Here is a 21,623-nt window from a genome sequence, read left to right on the forward strand (position 1 = left end):
TCTCGGTAAAATTGCTTGGCTCTTTCTATTGCATATTGCTCCTACCGTGCAGCATGCATGTAGTTCTGAGATGCATCTGCTTAACACTTCTATTTTAAGTGGAATTGCTTTGCTTCTGGCTTGCTTTCCTGTAAGGTTAGTCCTCTGGTTTGAAGGTAAATAAATTGTGCAGTACATTGGGTCACATAGTTCTGGAATGTGGTCGAACATAGTTCTTCTGCGGGTGGTTCATAATGTTTTGTAGATAGCCACCGTGTTAACAGTTTCTTCATTCTCTTCTTCTCATGCAGTGCTTGGAAAAGAGGAGGACCTACTTCCTGTCAGACTTTGGGTCATAAGCTGAATAATGATGATAATTTGGAAGCTGCAGACTCTTTCACATATGAGTAGGGCTTCTTGGTGCTACTGATGCATGGTCATGAGGTTCTCAATACCATCATGAGTGGCTGTGGGCAGAAGATTGCCAGATATATATAAGTATATATAGGTATACAGTATGTTCAGCACAACTTGGTGGGCCGAAGGGCCTGTATTGTGCTGTAGGTTTTCTGTGTTTCTACGTTAAGACAATGGAGATATTACAGTTCCTCAAGAAGGATTTGATTACATCTAAAAATCCCTTTTCTTTCTTCACCTGGTAATCTCTTCCCATGGCAATACTTCAGAATGGGTGTGTGTGGTGCACACAAAGCTGTCGACTCATCCAGCCTCTCATACTGGGGATGCAAGCCTGAGGCAAGGTACTAACACTAATTTGTTTACCCTTATAGTGAATTTGAAGAATTTTTTTAGTATCTGTGGTGTTTCTGGTCATTTCTTATGCCTATTATGGGTGATCAGGTCTCTTAAGCATTCAGGATAGTGGTGTTCTTTACTGCCTGGTAGGCTACAAGTTTTATACCCACCTGATCTCTTGACATTCAAACAACCTTTTCTTCGATAATCCTGAAGCTGAGCTGCCACATTGAACTTGACAGTGGCTTCATAAAGAAGGGAAACCTTGAGAAATGCTACACCTTTTCTAGTGTCCTTGCATAAGCTGCTACCATTGGAGGACAGTGTGGTGCAAGGAGGTAGACGACCATTGTTATCTATGTAGGTATGTATTTATGTATCTGTTTGTTTATCTATTTGTTTACTTAGAGCATATATGTCAAACTCAAGGCCCGCGGGCCAAATCCGGCCCACGGTGGAATTATCTTTGGCCCGCGAGATAATATCTAATTACTATTAAAGCTGGCCCCTTATGGTGTATGATATGGCTAATGCTGAGTTTATTCAGGTACCAGGTTTTTAGGGGTTTTTAGTGTTTATTCGGTTTCCCTGGTTTATTTCCTGAATATCATTAATGAATACATCTTTTTTCTATTAGAGCTGGCCCGCCGGTATATTGCATGCACCACTAATACTACAAATCCCACAATGCACTGCCAGTGCATTGCTCGCGCTTGCCTTACTCTCTCATCAGCATCCTTATGGCCCTAGTCACGTGTGGTCAACCTCACCCCAAAAATGGCTGAACGACAGGTGGAATTTGAAAACAGGGGTTTTCAAGGCAGGTGGGAGGCAGAGTATATGTTCGCAGATATAAAGGGCAAACCTGTCTGTCTTGTGTGCGGAGACGGTGTGGCTGTAATTAAAGAATATAACGTAAGACGACACTATGAAACGAAACACCACGACAAATACAAGCATCTGGACAAGAAACAGAAGCCCGCGATGTGCGGTCAAAAGAGTGGATTGGTGGGCAGGATCCGGGAGAAGATACGGGAGGAAAACAGCACAGGTGAGCTGACAGCTTATCACTGCATCATACACCAGGAATCGTTGTGTGGCAAAGCCTTGAAAATGGAACATATAATGAGCACCATAACACGAGCAGTTAACTTCACAAGAGCCAAAGGTTTAAATCACAGCGAATTCAAGTCGTTTCTGGAGGAGTTGGGTTCAGAATATAATGATTTGCCCTATCACACAGAGGTGTGATGGTTAAGCCAAGGAAAAGTGCTGAAAAGATGTTTCGAGTTGCGTGAGGAGACCTGTCGGTTCATGGAAAGCAAAGGGAAAGACACAACAGAGCTCCGGGATAAAAAGTTGCTTTGTGAAATGGCGTTTCTGTGTGACATCACGAGCCATCTCAATGCGCTCAAACTGCAACTTCAGGGGCTGGGTCGTGTGATCACAGACATGTACGCTGCAGTGAGGGCTTTTAAAACCAAGCTGCGCCTGTGGGAGACGCAGATGCAGCAAGAAAAGTTGAGCCATTTTCCGTGTTGCCAAACTATGAAAGAGCAGGTTTCTACCGCAGTGTTCCCACGTGCAAAGTTTGCTGAAAAACTTAGCATACTTGGTGCCGACTTCACACGGCGATTTGCTGACTTTGAAGCCCAAAAAAGCAGGTTTGAACTGCTCAGTAATCCATTTGCAGCTGACGTGGAAAGCGCACCAACCAACATACAAATGGAGCTGATTGAACTCCAATGTAGTGACACACTCAAGGCAAAGTATGACTCGGCGGGTGCTGCACAGTTTCTACGTTTCATTCTCGACACAATGCCCCAGCTGCGTACCCAAGCTGCTCAAATGCTCTCTATGTTTGGCAGCACATATCTGTGTGAACAACTGTTCTCTTTGATGAAGACAAACAAAACATCACACAGGAGTCGTCTTTCTGATGAACACCTTCACTCAATTCTGAGGATTTCCTCAGCTCAGAGCCTGACTCCAAACATTGATGAACTTGCATCCAAGATGAGATGCCAAGTATCTGGCTTAGACTAGTGTGTATCACAGAGTGTTGGCCTGTGGAAAAATGTTTTCAATAGAAATTACTCCAGAAAAGCTGCAGATAAAGCCATAAGAAATAAATGCAACTGATTTTTTATTTATTTAATGTTCAATGTTGTTTTTGTAGGCAATAACCTAAGCTTTGTTAGTTCCACATTAATATGTGTAATAAATTCATTTCAATAAGTTTTGCAATAAACGCTGAACCAGTCTGGCCCTCGACTTGTACCGATTTTTTAATTTTGGCCCACTGTGTATTTGAGTTTGACACCCCTGCGTTAGGTCTACATTTGTGTTTGCTAATGCTTGATTTGAAACGGTTTATTAATGGAAAAGGTATGGCTCCCAAAACAATCTTAGCCGAAGTAGCATCGTTTCTTTCTCATTGCCTACTTTCTTGTAATCTACGTCTGTAAGTTAATACCAATCATAAAAAGAATGCATGCTAGGCAATCTGCTTCATAAAAAACGAAATTCGTAAAGTGAAACAACTTTAGATATAGCAGAGACTGAGACACATGAGAGCAGGTTGAAGAAATGAAGGCAACAAAAGCTGTGGGAGCACACGCGCGTGCACAACTGATCGGGCCCGCATGAAGTCGCATTTTTCTCAATCCGGCCCATGACCTAAAATGAGTTTGACACACCTGATTAGAGGAACAGGTCCTTCCAGTCTAACAAGACACTTCGTGCAGCAACCACCTATATGGCACTAGTCTAGTCACAGCAATGCACACAAAATGCTGGAGGAACTCAGTAGGCCAGGCAGCATCTAGGGAAAAGAGTACAGTCGATGGTTTAGGCAGAGTCCCTTCGCTACTGTGTCTGGACCTTCCTCTCATATTCTTCAATAAAACCACTGAAGTTGGTTTGGAGCTTTGTCTCTGAGACTATGCAAATACAACTGTCATTAGCATAGTATATCATGACTACTGAGGCTTGAGTCACCTGCATTCTGGAGTTTAATTAGCTTTCGTTGAATAGCTTTCCAATAGTTCTCCGAAGCCCATATGAAAGCTAGTGTGCAACAGCTACCTCACATTAAAAGAAAATACATGCTGTCATTTCACACTCCACGTTATTAAGTTTGTGGTCTGGAATGCCAGTGTTGTTGCATGAATGAAGACTGGAGAAAAGTACTGGTAGATACGTAACCCCTTTATTTGATGAAACAAGATACAGCAGGCATCATATGGAGACACTTTCTGTGGAATTGCCTGCTTATGCCTAGCACTAAGACATTCGTTATGCTGAAGTTCAAAGAAAATTCAGGATAATTCAAACAAATCCATATTTACAATCTTCTCACCATCACACCCAAAACAAGTGTTAATCACTGTTGCATCCACGCAGTGGAATGTTGATTGCACTCATGTTACGCAGACAATCAGTTAAGTGCCTGCTTCCTCTTCTGCCTGGTCTGCAAACCTATTCAGAGCAGCATTAAAATCAAATCCACAATATATATTCAGATGTGAGACTGGTAGCTGAAGTAATTTGCTAAATGTAAATATGCTAAACCCCAAAATCGCTCTAACACCAGAATCCTCATGCATAATTCTAACAATGACAGACAAAAGTGCTGAAACTCCATCACAGCACAGGATCACAAATATGTTTGACCCAATATTGAGTCGACAAGATGGGCAAGAAGTCGCTAACTTAAAGAACAAAGTGGAGGTTTCTCCGCCTTCTGGAGGGCAAATATAAAGAGTACTGTACTGCTATGGTCATGGTGTGAGCCTTTACATCAACAATGAGCTCATCTGGTATTTTCAGCAACACTCCCTGCAGAATTACTAAGAGCTTTATAATCTTTCAGCTCATGTTAACAGGAAACAACAGGTTACCATCATCAGTAGAAAAGCCACACTCTTGGATGGTACGGACGAGCTCAAAGAAAATTTATGCTCTAACCTTGTAACTATCCTGTTCTGCATTCCAAAGGAAGATAAGCAGATCCTCTTGGATGGCAAGGAATGATTGATAAGGAAGGAGTCTACAAGACTAACTCCTCTCTTGACAAATTATTTGGAACTTCATCATAATAACAAATTGTTTGAAATATAAGTCTAACAGCAACTCAAAAGACAAACTCAAAATGATATCTTAACACTCCATATCTAAGCACTGGCAACCATTATTATTGCTGGGTGAAGTAGAGCAAAGCAGTTATATCACCTGTACAGTGGCAGGTATTATTGACCACTGGACTGGCTCCCAGGTAATCATTTCAGTTATTTTCATCAAGCTGCTTTCAAAATATTAGCAATAACCTCAACAATATGGCCATGCTTGCTGTAAATTTGGAGCCTTAACTTTCTGCAGTGCAGTTAATAAGCAATTAATGTGCAAATCCAGCCAAGGCATTAAATATAACTAGAGGTGAAAGGTGATACACTGCTTGGGCAAGGCTTATGGCAGAAGATCACAAATCGACCGGCAAGTTATGGAGATTCGCAGCTCATGGTGTATCTCTTAATCCCTACCAATTTGCTTATTACAAGTTGTGTGTTAATGTGCTGCTATTTTTCCAGAATGATTTGTGAGGTGGATTTTAAAAAGTCAATGCCTTTGATTTTCCCTGTAAACATCAAAAAACAAAGTTATGTGAATGTTAGATATAAAAAAAACTGGAAATGCTAGCTGCATCCATAAATGAGGGAGGGAGAAATAGAGTTAATGCTGCAGGTCAGCAACTTTTGACTAATAATGGAAAATATCAATAAATAAATTCAGAGATGCCATTCCTCCAGCATTTTATTTTCTACTACTGTTTCTTAAGGTTAGTTTGAGCTTCATTGGGACAGTGGAGGATGATAAGGACAAAGAAATCAAAAATGCTGTGGGATCTTCAAATCACGCTTGTGTAAAAGTAAAGGCATTCCATAGTGACATCATCCAATCTTTTGTCTCCCCGTCGCAGAGAAGGATCATCAGGTGCAGAAAAATGAAAACAGCAGCAATTTGAAAGTGGCTCAGGAAAACTTAAAGTGGAAAAATAGTTTCAAAGTGGAGGGATACCTGGATTGCCGAGGACATAGCATAATATAACCAATAAATGTATGCTGAACTAAAAGCATCAAAATAAATCTGAAGAACTTTACAAGAAATTAATTTAATCCTGTTATTTTGTCTAGTCAAAATATTGATTTTCCATTCTTTTCCATTTTCCATTTTCCAAAGAGATTTAAATCCTAGGAGGATTAGGTTAGTATCTATAATTAATCTTTTCTAAAACAAAGATATGGTTTTGTTTGAAATTCATTGTCTAAAATAAATTTTAGTCCATGCCTGATCTCTGTTCAAAATTAGTATTTTGAATGTGTTACAAGAGAAATGAAAAGAAGAAAGATAAATAGAGTTAGACAGTGGAAATTCTACAAGCTGAATGGTCCACTCCTGTTGCTATATTCATTTATTGGAAGAGACAGAAAACTTATGTTAAAGGGAAATGCAAATTACAAATGTCTGATTGTGCACTTACAAATAAGTTTGGAAAATTACATCTATCCCTTTTACTAGTGACAGACTCCTTCAATCAAATGCCTTTCAGGACTTTTGCAGTTGCTTACTAATTAGGATATTTTGCTTCAGCCAGAAAGAGGGCATGAAATGTTTGAACTTAATATATTGTGAAGCATGTATGACAAATATTCAGGGTTTTGAACAGCTTGGGAAATATAAATTCTCCACTTGAAGCTGTGCAGTAGCTCAGTAGGAGAGTGAACAACGAATTCTCTACACCACAGGTTAAACCAATTATACAGAAATGATATTTTTGGAGTCCAGCAGTCAATTTAGTATTTACCTGATTTGAGTCCATGTTACCTAAAAGATATGCTTAGTTCAAAAGTTCTTTTATAATTCTAAATAAATTGGTAATTAATGGTTGGGGTGTTTTTTAATACTAACTAGAATCAAATGTGCGTATCAGATAAATATATATGAACATAGTGCTTCAGGATTGCATTCAATATTGATGATCTCAGAAAACGAAAGGCCTTGTATGCAATGACCCAAATCATTCTATGTACTTGAATAATAGAAGCAGATTGATTCATACAAGAGGCTTGACAAAAGTTGGTTGACATTGCCAGAGAGAGAGATATGTGTTTTATTAACAATCACAACATCAACTCATTCTTCAAAGCAATGGAGATATATCTTTGTAATTCTGATGCTCTTTGGGATTCTAACCACTTTATTTCATAACCAGATGTAATGCTGGATAATTCCATAATGGAAATTAAAGCCTTTAGCAAAATTGATGGGTTGAAATACCATTTGTGAACTCAAGATTATCTTGGATTTTTTATGTAACAACAAACTACCATAAAACATGAGTTTATAAGAAGAATTTGGTGTATTGCAGTAGTTCAAATTGATCAGTTTAATAAAAACTGAATAATGATTCTCCACTATCAATAAATTGAGGGAGAATTCTGCAGTAGGATTGGGTTTTGCATGTAATAGCTAGAAAACTCAAAGCTGTGTAGGCAATGATTTTAAAAGACCCAGTAGTGAGTCCAACTGGTGCTTTCATAATGGACCAGGGGAGGTTAAGTAAAGTAGAAGTGAGGTAGAGAGGGAGTGAGAGAGAGAGGGGGAGAGGGAAAGGAAGAAGGATAGGAGGAGAGGGAGAAGGAGAGGAGGAGGGAGAGATAGGAAAGATGGCAATAGAAAGGAAAGGAGAATGAGAGAGGGAGATGAAGGTGCAGGTAGTGGTGGACGGAGAGACAGGAGAGCAAAAGGAAGAGGAAGAGGAAAAGGGAGAGGGAGGGGGAAATTGTATAAATTCTATGCCTATCCAATATTATGGCTCATAAGCAACTTTGTGATAGATATTCACTTCTATCTCATGTTTGCTAGGCTTGCATTCTAAATAGCAGCAGTCACAAACAGTTGTAACCTTGTTGCTTTGTTCAACTTTTGGTCGTAAATGTAAGTCAGTCTTCAGTTCTCATAATGTAAGTGGAAAGCAACTTGTATTCAAAAAAGCATTCCCTATAGAACAACTTTGCAAATAGGATCTGTATTTTAAAGATGTTATGCTTGTAAAGAGTCACTGCACCTGCTTTGTTATTGTTCAAGTACAGTGCATAAGATATTTTGGTGTTTAATTTGAGTTGTTTCAAACAGACAAGCTGTCTCTTAAGTTGCTTAGTTCAAAGTAGCTTGCAGAAGCAGATAAGTAATATAATTTAGCATATCAATGACTAATGTGCTTATAGTTTAGTGGTTTATAGGATTAATGGTAGCCAGCTAAGACCTATGTTTCCAAACAATTGCTTTCAGACTATTTGTGTTAAAAAGATATCTGAGTATATATCACATGCTTGAGAAGACACCAAATTATCTGGAAAGGGTGTAAATGTAGAGAACAGTTCAAGTTTATTAGGAATAGGATAAGGAAAACCAAGAAGCTATGAACAAAACATGGGGTGAATGAGAATATATTCCTCCAGCTTCAGTTTCTGTGATGGACAACTTGTTTGTTTGCATCTTTGGTAAGTTTTTTAGTTTATAGGAATTTTACCTATGTTTTAGAAATCAGTAATCCTTTATGTCTGAAAAATGCTGCATGCTTTGTGCTCTGGAAATGATTCATAATTTGGAATTATTTTAAATAGAAATCTCTATGAGTTTTAAATGTGTTTTAAGAGTGTTGTGTGGATCCAGACATGTATCACTGTAAATAAATGAATGGTGTTTTAAACGATTTTGTTTGCTGGAAGTATCCTCACCTTGGGACGGAGAGAGGACCCACTGCATGAATGGGGTATTGGCAGCTAAACACACCATCGACAATAAACAGGGAAGTAAACCAGTCTTTGAAGATTGGGGAGTTAGAGTATAATCCTGCTTTAGTAAAAGTACTCATGACTATTTATATCCCATAGGGCTTAAAGTCTCCACTTGAGTTTAGAATTTAGCTGTCAATAAACCGATACCATCACAACCTCACCCTCTAAAAGTTTCCATAATATATGCTGCTGCTTTTATGATTCTATAAGTTGAGCACCATAAGAACTCATGAGATTTTAATACTGAATCTAGGTATTATTCTCTTTTTTATCATTTCGCTCAGTCTTTTTTGTAATATTATTTATTTCTCTTTCCCACATGACGTCCCCTTACTTATTAAGAACTCTCAGCAGGCCCACCAAAGTAACTTGCATGCATGTAGGTCTGTGGAGATCAGCCACTATAGACAAAGCTTCACCAATGAGAAGGCACAAGAAACTAGCTATTTTAATTTAAAGGAAAACATACAGTATGTTGAGAGTGTGCTGATAGAGCATCTTGAGCTGAAATATCGACCAGCACTTTACTTCCACAGATGCACATTGAACTGTCGAGTTCCCTCAGCAATGGATTCTTTGCTTCACCAGTGAGGCAGGCTAGGAACATTATAGTCTGTGGCAAATTATTTAGGACTGGTGCACTTCAGGCTGCAATAACAAAAGCTACCCATGCTTTTAAACTTTACATGACATGACAGACTTGTTTGAAGATGCCTTTGATGTTGTCCGTTCAACCATTCTGGTAATCCAATGTACCTATTACTGATGTTTTGTTTCCCAGGAGTAAAAAACTTTCCTTAAAGCAAGCAAACCAGGAATAAGAGAACGTGTTTTGCCTTTTTCAAAATGAACTGACTCCTAACAATGATAGACTTGTTCTCGTTACAGACTGATACAAATTGTCCCCTTCCGTGACCTTGGCCATGAAGAATACCAGCATTCATCTCCTTCTGATAATATTGCCTCATGTTGGGAAGAGATAAATGTGGGGGAGGTTTGTATAAGGAGCAGAATAGCCTTTACCTATTCCACCATTATATCACGATAGCAAGGATAGTTGCAGAAACCTAAATTATCATCAAATTATGGGATCTGCTGACACCAAAATAAATTAAGTATCAGAAGAAGATAGGTGGCAGGGTGGAGATATGTCTCTACCAAAGGAGGTGTAAAGTGCTCCATCCCTCTGCTAGCCTGCAGGTCACCTTTGGGCAAGGTATAGCACCTGATTAGCCCAGCCTCTTCTGATCAGGGTCATGTTCTGACTTTTAGTGTCCTGAACCTTTTGCTGGACGGCAGCGGGTCAAACAAGGAGTGGCCGGGGTGTGTGGTGTCTCTGGTTATGCTGATTGCTTTCCTCCTGAATCTGCTGGAATAGACGGTGTCCAGTCCTGGGAGCTCCATCCTGACAATTCGCTGGGCCGCCTTCACCACGCGATGCAGGTCTTGTCGCTCAGCGGCTGTACAGCTGGCATACCATACTGTGGCGCTGTTGGTCAGGATGGTTCCAATTGTGGTTCTGTAGAAGTTAAGCAACAGCTTTTGTGGGAGTTTGGCCTGTTTCAGCTTTCTGAGGAGGAAGAGTCTTTGTTGTGTCTTTTTTACAAGCAGCGAGGTGTTGGTGGTCCATGTCAGCGAGGTGTTGGTGGTCCATGTCAGCGAGGTGTTGGGGGTCCACGTCAGCGAGGTGTTGGTGGTCCATGTCAGTGAGGTGTTGGTGGTCCATGTCAGCAAGGTGTTGGTGGTCCACGTCAGCGAGGTGTTGGTGGTCCATGTCAGCGAGGTGTTAGTGGTCCATGTCAGCGAGGTGTTGGTGGTCCATGTCAGCGAGGTGTTGGTGGTCCACATCAGTGAGGTGTTGGTGGTCCACATCAGTGAGGTGTTGGTGGTCCATGTCAGTGAGGTGTTGGGGGTCCACGTCAGCGAGGTGTTGGTGGTCCATGTCAGTGAGGTGTTGGTGGTCCATGTCAGCAAGGTGTTGGTGGTCCACGTCAGCGAGGTGTTGGTGGTCCATGTCAGCAAGGTGTTAGTGGTCCATGTCAGCGAGGTGTTGGTGGTCCATGTCAGCGAGGTATTGGTGGTCCACATCAGTGAGGTGTTGGTGGTCCATGTCAGTGAGGTGTTGGTGGTCCATGTCAGCAGTTTTGACAACATAACTCCAAGGATCTTTAGGTTTTCCACACTTTCCACTACCTCTCCATGTATATGGAGGGGGGTGTGTACTCTGTCCTTTGATCTCCTGAAGTCACTGATCATCTCTTTTGTTTCAGAAGTGTTAAGGACCAGGTCGTTGTCCTTCTACAACTTCGTCAGATGATCCACCTTGAGTGTGTAGGCTGTTTCATCCTCATCCGAGATCAGGCCAACCACTGTGGTATCATCTGCAAATTTAATTATGGAGTTGGAGGTGTAGATGGGGGTGCAGTTATATGTGAAGAATGTGTAGAGCATAGGGCTCAACACATAGCCCTGCGGAGTGCCTATTTTTAAGATGAGGAAGCTTTTTAAACTTCCACAATCCCAAATTAGGATCTTTTTAAATGACCGAGTTGGAACATTTGGTTCCCATCTGGTTTATCATTATACATGTAATAACATAAATGATTTTGCTCTGGTTAAATAAATGTTGTTTGTTCACAGTCCTGGACTTTTATCAATAAGCAATAAGCCAACAATTTAAGCTCTCTGGGCAGTTAGTTCTACCAGTAGGTGCCTCTTGTGCACAATTGAAAAGACTGCTTATAGTGATTGAGTCATTCTTATAATATCTTCAGATCGAATTCACATTAGTATTATTTGATCAAGTTCTCTTCCAAACCTACTGTCCACGATTTATTAGAACATTGAGCAGAAACAGATATTTCCCAGAGGAAATACGAGTTTTTAAATTAATATGCTTTAAATCTTATTAGAAAAATCTAATCAACATGAACATCATTTATTTAAAATTTAATACAACAAAAGCAATATGATTAGAATGGAAGATGATTAATGTTGATCAGGACATTTCTGTTTGGAAGGGTTTCAAGCACATAGTGAGTATTTACATATGTGAGTATAATGGTGGCCTTTGGGGGATTTGAGACAAGTGTTTTCAAATGTGGTGTATGTATTTGGGGTATGGCTTGCAAATATGTACAAATATAAATGGCCTTTGCTGTGTGTATGGGATAAAATTTTCACCAATGTTGTGTGTGCAAGTTGTTTCAAACATGCAGATTATGTGTGTAAGGAGAAATGTTTGTGATTATGCTGTGGACACATGGGGAAGATTTACTACCATTTTTTTATACAGAGTTGAAGTGAGCTTTAAAAAGTTTGTCTGTGGAGTTTTGCTAAATACATGTGTTAATGCACGAATCAGTGACATATTTGAAATGGAAATGTGATGAAAGCTGGGGAAGAGATATGCAATTTTACAAATTAACCACCCACCCCATCCCATTCAATTAGTTACCTTCTGGCTTATTTTTGACAGTTCCTACATTAGCCATCCTGCAATCCACAAAACTGGAATAGAAGTAAGTCATTCTTAATCCCAGTAGACAACCAAAGAAGAAATTATAATAAAGCTATCCACATGCTTTATGAATTTAAAAAGGAGGGGGAAAAGTTGACAATTCAGACTCTTGTCTGCTCCACAGTTTAGTATAACCATGCTGATCTGTCCCCAGTCACATCACCTCTTCTGTTCCAGTTCCTGTAGCCCTCAATTCCATGACCTCTCAAAAATTATCTACTTTCTCTTGAACTCACTTTACATATTCCAATGATCTAGAATGCAATGAAGATTTATCCTCCTCAATCTTTCAATCAAGCAGTCCAACATGTGACCACCTGTAAATTAAGTACTAAGTGAATTAGATTATTATTTCTTGATATGTTTTAAATCCTTTCAGGAAATGCAGACTGATGACCTCATTTCCTAAAAACAATAAAACACATATTAGTAATTTAACAAATCAGTTTTGGAATTGTTTCAGTATATTGATGAATTTTGAAATGCTGGAACATGAAATCTATTCTGATCACATTTAAGATTTGATGTGAATAAGACGATTTATTTAATACTAACATAGATCCCAAAAAAATGTTACACACTTCAAGGAATTTACCAGTTGGGTATTGTAATCACTGCCATGATTGAGTTATGTGTTAGAGATCTAGGTAAAGGCAGATCATTCCTTAAGCCTCACAAATGAGAAACTTCAAATCCCGTTAGGACAAATAATTTTATTTTATTTTCCATTGCTTTCTTTGTTAGCTTTTAATGTTCAGGATGTCTATTTGGTAGACTGGAGACAGTTCTGGAAATACACTTCCATTTTGTTTGAGTACTAGATGGAAGAACACTAATTCAATAGCTGGAAGAAATCTCTTTTCATTACTAACTCTCCTTGCAATTTATTAAGACTACATCCCACATATCCTCTAGCAAATTCCCAAGTCTATGCTCAAATAAACTGGTTTCTTATGCCTGAGGGCACATTGGTGTTTTTCAAAAAGCTGGTGAGTATATTAATACAAGAGAGAAACTGACAATTGCAAGTAAGTTCAGTTCAGCTCTGCTCTGCTTAGACATGTCCTTATAATTTATTAAACTTACAGTCTCTTGTGCTATTTGCTTTTAAACCGAATTTTATCTTTACAGCCTACTGACATTGGCTCATGAAGTCTATTTCCATCTTACAATTAGAGTAGAACCTTAATTACTTAAAACATGTTATTTACATCACAGGCTGGTTTAATTTATTGCATGACTACTTATCACTAAGTAAATATCAAAGTCAATTTTATTTTCATGTGCACAAGTACATGTATGAACAAGTGCAACGAAAGCTTACTTGCAGCAGCATCGCAGGTACACAGCAACATATGGACAGCGTTCACTTGGAAAACATAATTTTGACATAAAGTGTTCCCAATATTTACAAGAAAACACAATTAGAACAAAAAAAAAGTAAGCCAATTTTGGTGCAAAGTAGTCTAAGTCATCGTAGTGATAGAGTCATGGTGTCTTGGAGCACCACAAGACAGAAACAGGCTCTTAGGCCCAGGTAGGCAATGCTGGGTGATCTTCTGCCTACTCACTTGCATCTGTAGATGGGCCATAGTCCTATCTACCTCTCTCATCTACAAACTTCTCTTAAATTTTACAATTGAACCTGCATCTGTCACTTCCACTGGCACCACTCAGAATCAGAATCAGATTTAATATCACTGGCATATGTTGTGAAATTTGTCGTTTTGCAGCAGCAGGACAAGCAATCCATAATATTTTTTACACTTTGAACTGCAATAAGAAATATATATGTAAAATTTAAGTTAAGTAAGTAGTGCAAAAGAGAGTAAAATATTGATGTACATTGGTCCATGTGGACATGCGTTCATTGTCCATTCAGAAATCTGATGGTAGAGAGGAACAAACTGTTTCTAAAGCATTGAGTGTGTGTCTTCAAGTTCCTGAACCCCCTTCCTTGATGGTAGCAGTGAGAAGAGAATCTGTTCTGGGTGATGGGAGTCATTAATGATGGATGCCATTTTTTGAGGCATTGCCTTTTGAAGATGTCCACAATGCTGTGGTGATTAGTGGCCCTGATGAAGCTGGCTGAGTTTGCAATTTTCTGCAGCTTTTTCCAGTCCTGTGCAGTGGCCCTTCCATACCAGTTAGAATGCTTTCCACGTAAATATTTATAGAAATATGTGAGAGTCTTTGGTGATATACCAAGTCTCCTCAAACTCCTAATGAAATGTAGCTGCTGTTGTGCTTTCTTTGTAATTGCCTGAATATGTTGGGCCCAAGATAGATCCTCAGAGATGTTGACACTCCAGAGCTGAAAGCTAGTCACCATTTCCACTGGTTATTTCCAATCTGTATAGACTGTGGTCTCCTGATATAGAAGTCAAGGTTAGAGTTGCAGAGGGAGGTACAGAGCCAATGATTTTGGAACTTATTGACCAGTTCTGAGGGTACGATGGTGTTAAATGCTGAGGTTTAATCAACAAAGAACAGTCTGACATAGGAATTGATATTGTCCAGGAGATCCAAGGTTGATTAGAAAGCCAGTGAGATTACAACTTATTGTGGCAATAGGCAAATTGCAGCAAGTCCAGGTCCTTGCTTAGACAGGATTTGATTCTGGCCATGACCAAAAAGCAATTCATCACAGTAGATGTGAGTGCAACTGGTTGATTGATGATGAGGCAACTCACCCTGCTGTTCTTCCACACTGGTATGACTGCTGTCCTTTTGAAACAGGTGGGAACAAGAGATTGAAGGTATCCTTGAAAATGGCTGCCAGGTGGCTGGCACAGATTTTCAGTATTCTACCCGATACATCATCAGACCCTAATGCTTTGCAAGGGTTTATCCTCTCAAAAGGTGTTGTGATGTTGGCCTAAAATTCAGAAATCACTGAGTCACCAGATGCTGCAGAGTGTAGTTTTACACAAGTGTAGTCTTATTCTCCCTTTCAAATTGTGCACAAATAGTGTTGAGTGAAGCATTACAGCCATTTACAATGTTAGGCCTGCAAACCCTGCAAGATCTCTCGGCATCTTAGATTTTTGAATTTTGACTCCATTTAGAAAATGTTCTTGGCTTTTATTTCATCTACAGATATTCATAACCATACATTTCCCATACACTGTATTCCATCTGCCACTTCTTTGCCTACGTTCCTAATTTGTCTAAGTCCTACTGCAGCCTCCCTGCTTCCTCAACACTACCTGCCTCTCTACCTATCTTTGTATCATCCGTAAGTTTGAAAACAAAGCCATCAATTCTGACATCAAAATCATTGACCTATAACATAAAAAGAAGTCGTCCCTAAACAGATCCCTGTGGAACCACTAGTCACCAACAGCCAGCCAGAAAGGTGCATTTTATTCCCTCTCTTTGCTTCAAGCCAATCAGGCAATGCTCTATTCATGCAAACATCTTTCCTGTAATACCATGGGCTCTTAACTTGCTAAAATGTCTCATGTGCAGCACATTGTCAAAGGCTTTTTGAAGATCGAAGTAGGCAGCATCCAGTAAACCTCTGTCTATCCAGCTTGTTATTTCTTCAAATAATTCCAACATTTTTATCAGGCAAGTTTTTCCCTTAAGGAAACCATGCTGCCTTCAGCCTATTTTACCATGTGCCTCCAAGTACCCTGAAATGAAATACTTAACAATTGACTCGAACATCTTCCCAAACATTAAGTTCAGATGAACTAGCCTCTAATTTCTTTTCTTCTACCTCTCTCCTTTTTAGAAGAGTGGAGTGTCATTTGGAAGTTTCTACTCATTGGGAACCATGCCAGAATCTACTGATTCTTGAAAGATAATTACTAATGCCTCCACAATCCCTTTGAGCCACCTCTTTCAAAACACTGGGATTTAGACCATCTAGTCCAAGTGACTGATCTACTTCAAACCTTTCAGTTTCCCAAATGCCTTCTCCCTAATAATGGCAAATTCACTCACTTCTGCCCCCTGATACTCACTAACCTCCGGCATACTGCTAGTGTCCTCCATAGTGATATCTGCTGCAAAATTAATTCTGGTTCATCTGCCATTTCCTTATCCCCCATTACTACCTCGCCAGCATCATTTTCCAGCAGGCTGATATCTACTCTCACCATTCTTTTACTCTTTATACATCTGAAGTGTTACGAAACCCCGTAACTGGGTCACTTACCAGCAAAGATAGAGCAGTCCGTTGAAGTCTGATGGTACTATTTTTAACAGTATTTATTGATAAAGGGGCACAAAGATAAGATTAATGCAAACATACAGATAATATACGTCGTCAATACTAAATCTAAAATGCGGGTATGATAATAACCAATAAGAAATAGCTCTATCGTTGTCTAGGGGATAATGTATTGTCCGATGGAAATATAACAATCACTGTTAGTTCGTACAAGCTGCAGCGTTTTTAGGTTTAAGAGCAAGGCGGTTTAAACTTGCCCAGGTCTTTTATGATCCCAATCCGTTGAGTCAGGGGAGTGGGTTTCCCCATTGTTAGCTAAAAACGGTTTTCCATGGTTCCAGCCACCAGTTCCAGCAATGGAACAGAACGCACGTGGCCTCCTTCAGATGACTTCCTGCTGTTACGTGGTTGCTTAACGTTTCCTCTGGTGCGTCTGAGGGGCTGTTCCTACAGACCCCCTTTTATCCTGACTTGCAGGGTCGTAGATGTCAATCAGGTTGGGGGTGATGCAATCTCTCCCTCAACCAGCCCACTTTGCCTGAGGGCGTTCATGTAGCATAGTCTCCAATCCACAAATTCGCCTTCCGGAGACAATGGCCATGTCCCGTAGCTTTACATCGCCGGGGAAACGAGACATTCTGCATGTCTCTCTCTCATTTCCTGGGCCCCTTGACCCAACCCAACAGTGATCTTGCGATTCTCACAAAGGAGGGGGCTACCCCGCACCCTTTGGCCCCACAGAGCTGTGGTACATTCATAACAGAAGAAACATTTATTATCCTCTTTAATATTATTGGCATGTTTACTTTCATATTCTTTCTTTTCCCTCTTTTGGTTTTTAGTTGCTTTTGTTGGTATCTGAAATTTTCCCAATCCTCTAACCTCCCACTAAATTTTCTTATATTATACTTGGTCTTTATATTGGCTTGGTTCACAACATTATATCAGTCATGGTTTCTTCATCCTACTTTTAGATTACTTCTTCTTTGGGTTGTATATATCCTGCACTTTCCAAATTGCTCCCAGAAATTCCAGCCATTGCTACTCTTTCATCATCCCTGACAGTGTCCTTTCTCAATCAATTTTGGCCAACTCCTCTCTTATGACTCTGTAATTCCCTTTACTCCACTGTAATACTGATACATCTTACTTTATCTCTTCCTTCTCAAATTGCAAGGTGAAATTTATCATATCATAATCAAGTATGAACATATTCAAACCTTCCCTGTAACTCATATCCTCAAGTTCCTGCATTCTTTCAAGTTTAATGATTTTTTTTATATTGGTACTGTACGTGACCAGATTCAGCCTCACCAACGTCTCAGATAACCTCAACACAACTTTGCTATTCCTGTAATTACACAGTAGTGTTAAACATTAGTGATTAGGGTTTACTGCTTGGTTGAAGAAGGTTGAAGGGAAGTAACTGTTCTTTCACCTGGTGGTGTGGGACTTCAGGTTACTGTACCTCCTGCCTGATGGTAACTGGAAAAGATGGCATGGCTTGGATAGTGAGATCTTTGATGATTGTTGTTGCCTTTATGAGATAATACATCCTGTACTGTAGGTTTACACAAACAGAACAATTTTCAGGTGTTTTAACTTCAAGTAAATAATTAGCAACACATTTATTGAACTGCAAAACCTGAACACAAAACATCAGACCACCCCCTTAAAGTGAACCCAACCCAGCATCAGTGGTTGTGAATTCTGTACTGCTCCACAAATTACATTACTCTGCATAGCATTCACCAAAAATTCACTAAAACCAGCATTGCGAGCCTGTCAGGATCTCAGACGAGCTATCCAGCTCGGGTTTTATGTTCCATGGGTGGAGGAACAGAGGGTGCCTCTGGCTCATCCAGTGGTGTGTTGACATGCTCATGGTCATGTAGTGATGACAAAGGCATGGATGTGGAATCCTCCATGTCCTGATGGGCTGGTTTAAGGTGATCTACCAAAAGAAATTCAGTTTTGCCTCTCTTATCATTTTTATCCATTCCAACAAGTGCAATAGGCCATCATAAGAGGGCCTAAGGCAGGGGTCAGCAACCTTTACCACTGAAAGAGCCACTTGGACCCGTTTCCCACAGAAAAGAAAACACTGGGAGCCGCAAAACCCGTTTGACATTTAAAATGAAATAACACTGCATACAACGTTTTGTTTTGCCTTTATGCTATGTGTTGCATTTATGAAATTGATGAACTCCTGCAGAGAAAATGAAATTACATTTCTGCATGCAACAAAAACATTTTGAACTCCGAAAAAAAGACGTTGGGTTGAAGGTTACTTTTAAGTAAAATACTCAACGTCTATTTGAGTCCTTCTTGTATTTATGAAAAACGCCAAACTTAAATTTGCCGCCAGGAGCAAACCAAAAATAACGTCAGCCAGCTGTCAACCTGAAAAATAAAAGGACTATTTCACTGAACAATGAAAACATATGAATATACAAAATAATAGGCAATTAAAATATTTATCATACTTGTTCAGGTTGACTCACACCTGACAATGCAGTCGTATTCAGTAGGGATGGATCGATGCTTAGGGGAGTGACCGGGAAGGATAATGTGTTTTTTTTCCTCTCTGAACTCACAGAAGCGTTTCCCAAATGATGTTTGCATTGCGATGATTGCAGAATGTAAATACTCCGAATTTATCATGTCGTGACATTGTTTGAACTCTCTCAAATTGGGGAAGTGAGACCATGTGCCTTTCTGTAAATCTCTGGCAAGCAACGTCAACTTGCGCTCGAATGCCAAAACATCCTCCAACATGTGCAGGGCTGTACGTCCTTACCCCGTTGAAGAGCTGTGTTCAGCGTGTTCAGGTGCGCTGTCATGTCTACCATGAAGTGTAGCTTTTCCAGCCACTCTGGCTGTTCCAGCTCAGGAAAGTTGAGCCCTTTGCTGCCCAGGAAAGTTTTCACTTCTTCCAGACACGCGACAAAGCGTTTCAGCACCTTCCCTCTGGACAGCCAGCGATAAAAACGCATTGTAGCGGTTGCTACACGCAGTCAGTAAACTGCAGTCAAAGATAGCTTTATTCGAACTAAACAGCCTTGCTTTTAAGCCTCCCTCAACCCGCGCCCCATGGGCGCGGATGCTGCAAAAGACACGTACTCACAAACCCCCGTAGGCTATCTCCCTTAGCCTGAACGCTGGCTAATTGTGAGCCGGTTCGGATGTGTCAGGAAATGGGTCGCCACAACGTCTTATTTAGATTGTACAAGATCACCATAATCTTCGAATTTAGATTTACATTTCAAAAACTAACAAACTAACATAAAATACATTTTAATTAAATACTGACCATGTAGCGGTGTGCTACACGCAGCGCTAAAATTACGACACGGAGTCGGTAACTGCAGTCGAAGGAAAAAACTTTATTCGAAATCTTCAGCCTCACTTTTAAGCCTCTGTCAACCAGCCCCCCATGGCGCAGAGGCTCCAAAGCTCTGTGCTCGCAAACCCCCGTAGGCTATCTAATTGTGAGTCAGTTCGGATGTGCCAGGAAAAGGGTCGCCACAACCAATTATTTCCCAAAGCAACAGGGAGCCGCAGCACAGACGTAAAAGAGCCACATGTGGCTCCGGAGCCGCGGGTTGCCGCCCCCCGGCCTAAGGGGATATTGGTGGACAAAAACAACCAAAGCTTAATGTACGTCAACAGAAACTCAAGAATGTTGTACGCCAAACGTATTGAATTTACTGATGGCGGTGGAATGCTGTTGAGAGGCCGACCAGTTGTGACATAAAGAATAAAACTACTTGGCACTCATAACAGCTGCCTGTATTCCAGCTCAACTGCAGATGACTGCAGGTCCACTTTGGGCTGTTCTGAGCCCCAGCAGGACCCACAGGAGACGATCATGCCAACACAGTCTGGATGCAAGAGACAATATATAGAATCAAATCCAGTCAGCCTCCAATGAGGTTTCATCACTTTGCCTTCTCACTAATAGGCAATTCTGGCAGCACACTCACTTAAGTACCCATGTTACTTGGGAAGTTTTGGCCTGAAAGGGTGTCCATAAAGAACAGTAGACAGCTCTTGCAGTTGGAATCCATGGACATCAGTCCTCTGATGTCCTGATGCCCTAATGCTGTCGAAGCTGCAATGTCGTCAGCACGTCCTAGTGTTCAGATGAAAGCGACCGTGGTAAAAACAAAGGTCGATTGTTTGGCAATCGCGGCATCCTTATGTTGGGGGCCTTGCTGATCAGGCTTTTTGGGGTAGGGAAATGAGGAATGGTGCACTGCTGACTAGCTGAGTGTAGACTGTATCAGCTATTTTAGCAATTTTCCTGTAATTCATCATGAGTGCACTAGAGAGTGCTATGTGAACTTGATCATGCATTTGCTCCTTGGAGTTATTTAAAAATAAAACATGGATGGTGATTTCCCAGGAGAGATAGCATGTAGTCCTTTAACTCCGACCGCCTAGCATCGCTGAGACTAGGCAAAGACAGCAAGCGACTAACAAGGAGGGACAGACAATGGGAGTATATATACCACTGGATTAGAAATGCCTAGTCATCATCTCTGATGAAGATGATAGAGTCTGTCATTGAATTATTGGTTAAAATCAATACCACTAACCATCTGGAAGCTGGAACAGAGTTTATTCATCATATTCATTGGGAAATAACTAAATCCTTTTCCTGTGTTCCATCAGTACAAAGTTGAACAGCTACCAGGTTGGAAATGCAACCACACAGAGTTTCCAAGTGGCAGAAGAATGGCTGTGGCCCTTCAGCAGCCTCCAAGTCCATTCTGCCCATCTCTCAAATGCTTGTTTGCATGTGGAGACTGTATAGAAGTCAGATACTCATAAGGTAGCAAGCATCTGTACATCTCCTGACCTAGACACTCATGTACATAACAAAGGGCCCTATTATGGAATCGTGGAACAGATACAGTAGACAGGACTCCAAAATCTGTGACCAGGACTGATGGATAAAATTAAACTCAGTCTAAAAGGATTCTTCCCTGTGAAGAAAGAAGTCTATCTGAGTGAAGCAGACACACACCAATCCCTAACCACTCAAAGTCCTACTGAAAAGAGCCTTGTCTAGGTGAATCCCCATTTGCAACTTCCCTTATAGTCAGCACTGACAGCGCAGCACATGAGACTTGAGCTGCTGCCCTAAAATACTGTTGTAAAAGATCACCACATGTACCCTGCACTCTTGACCACCATCACCACGCTGGCATTAAGGTCTCCCCATGATGAAGAATGTGCTGGCAGATACACATAAAACAGAGGCAGCCTTTTGCCTGCATCAGAGTTGAGTACCAGGATCAAATGTCATAAAATGCTTTGTGTC

Source organism: Hypanus sabinus, chromosome 20 (assembly GCF_030144855.1).
Source record: "Hypanus sabinus isolate sHypSab1 chromosome 20, sHypSab1.hap1, whole genome shotgun sequence".
In the NCBI taxonomy this organism is placed as follows: domain Eukaryota; kingdom Metazoa; phylum Chordata; class Chondrichthyes; order Myliobatiformes; family Dasyatidae; genus Hypanus; species Hypanus sabinus.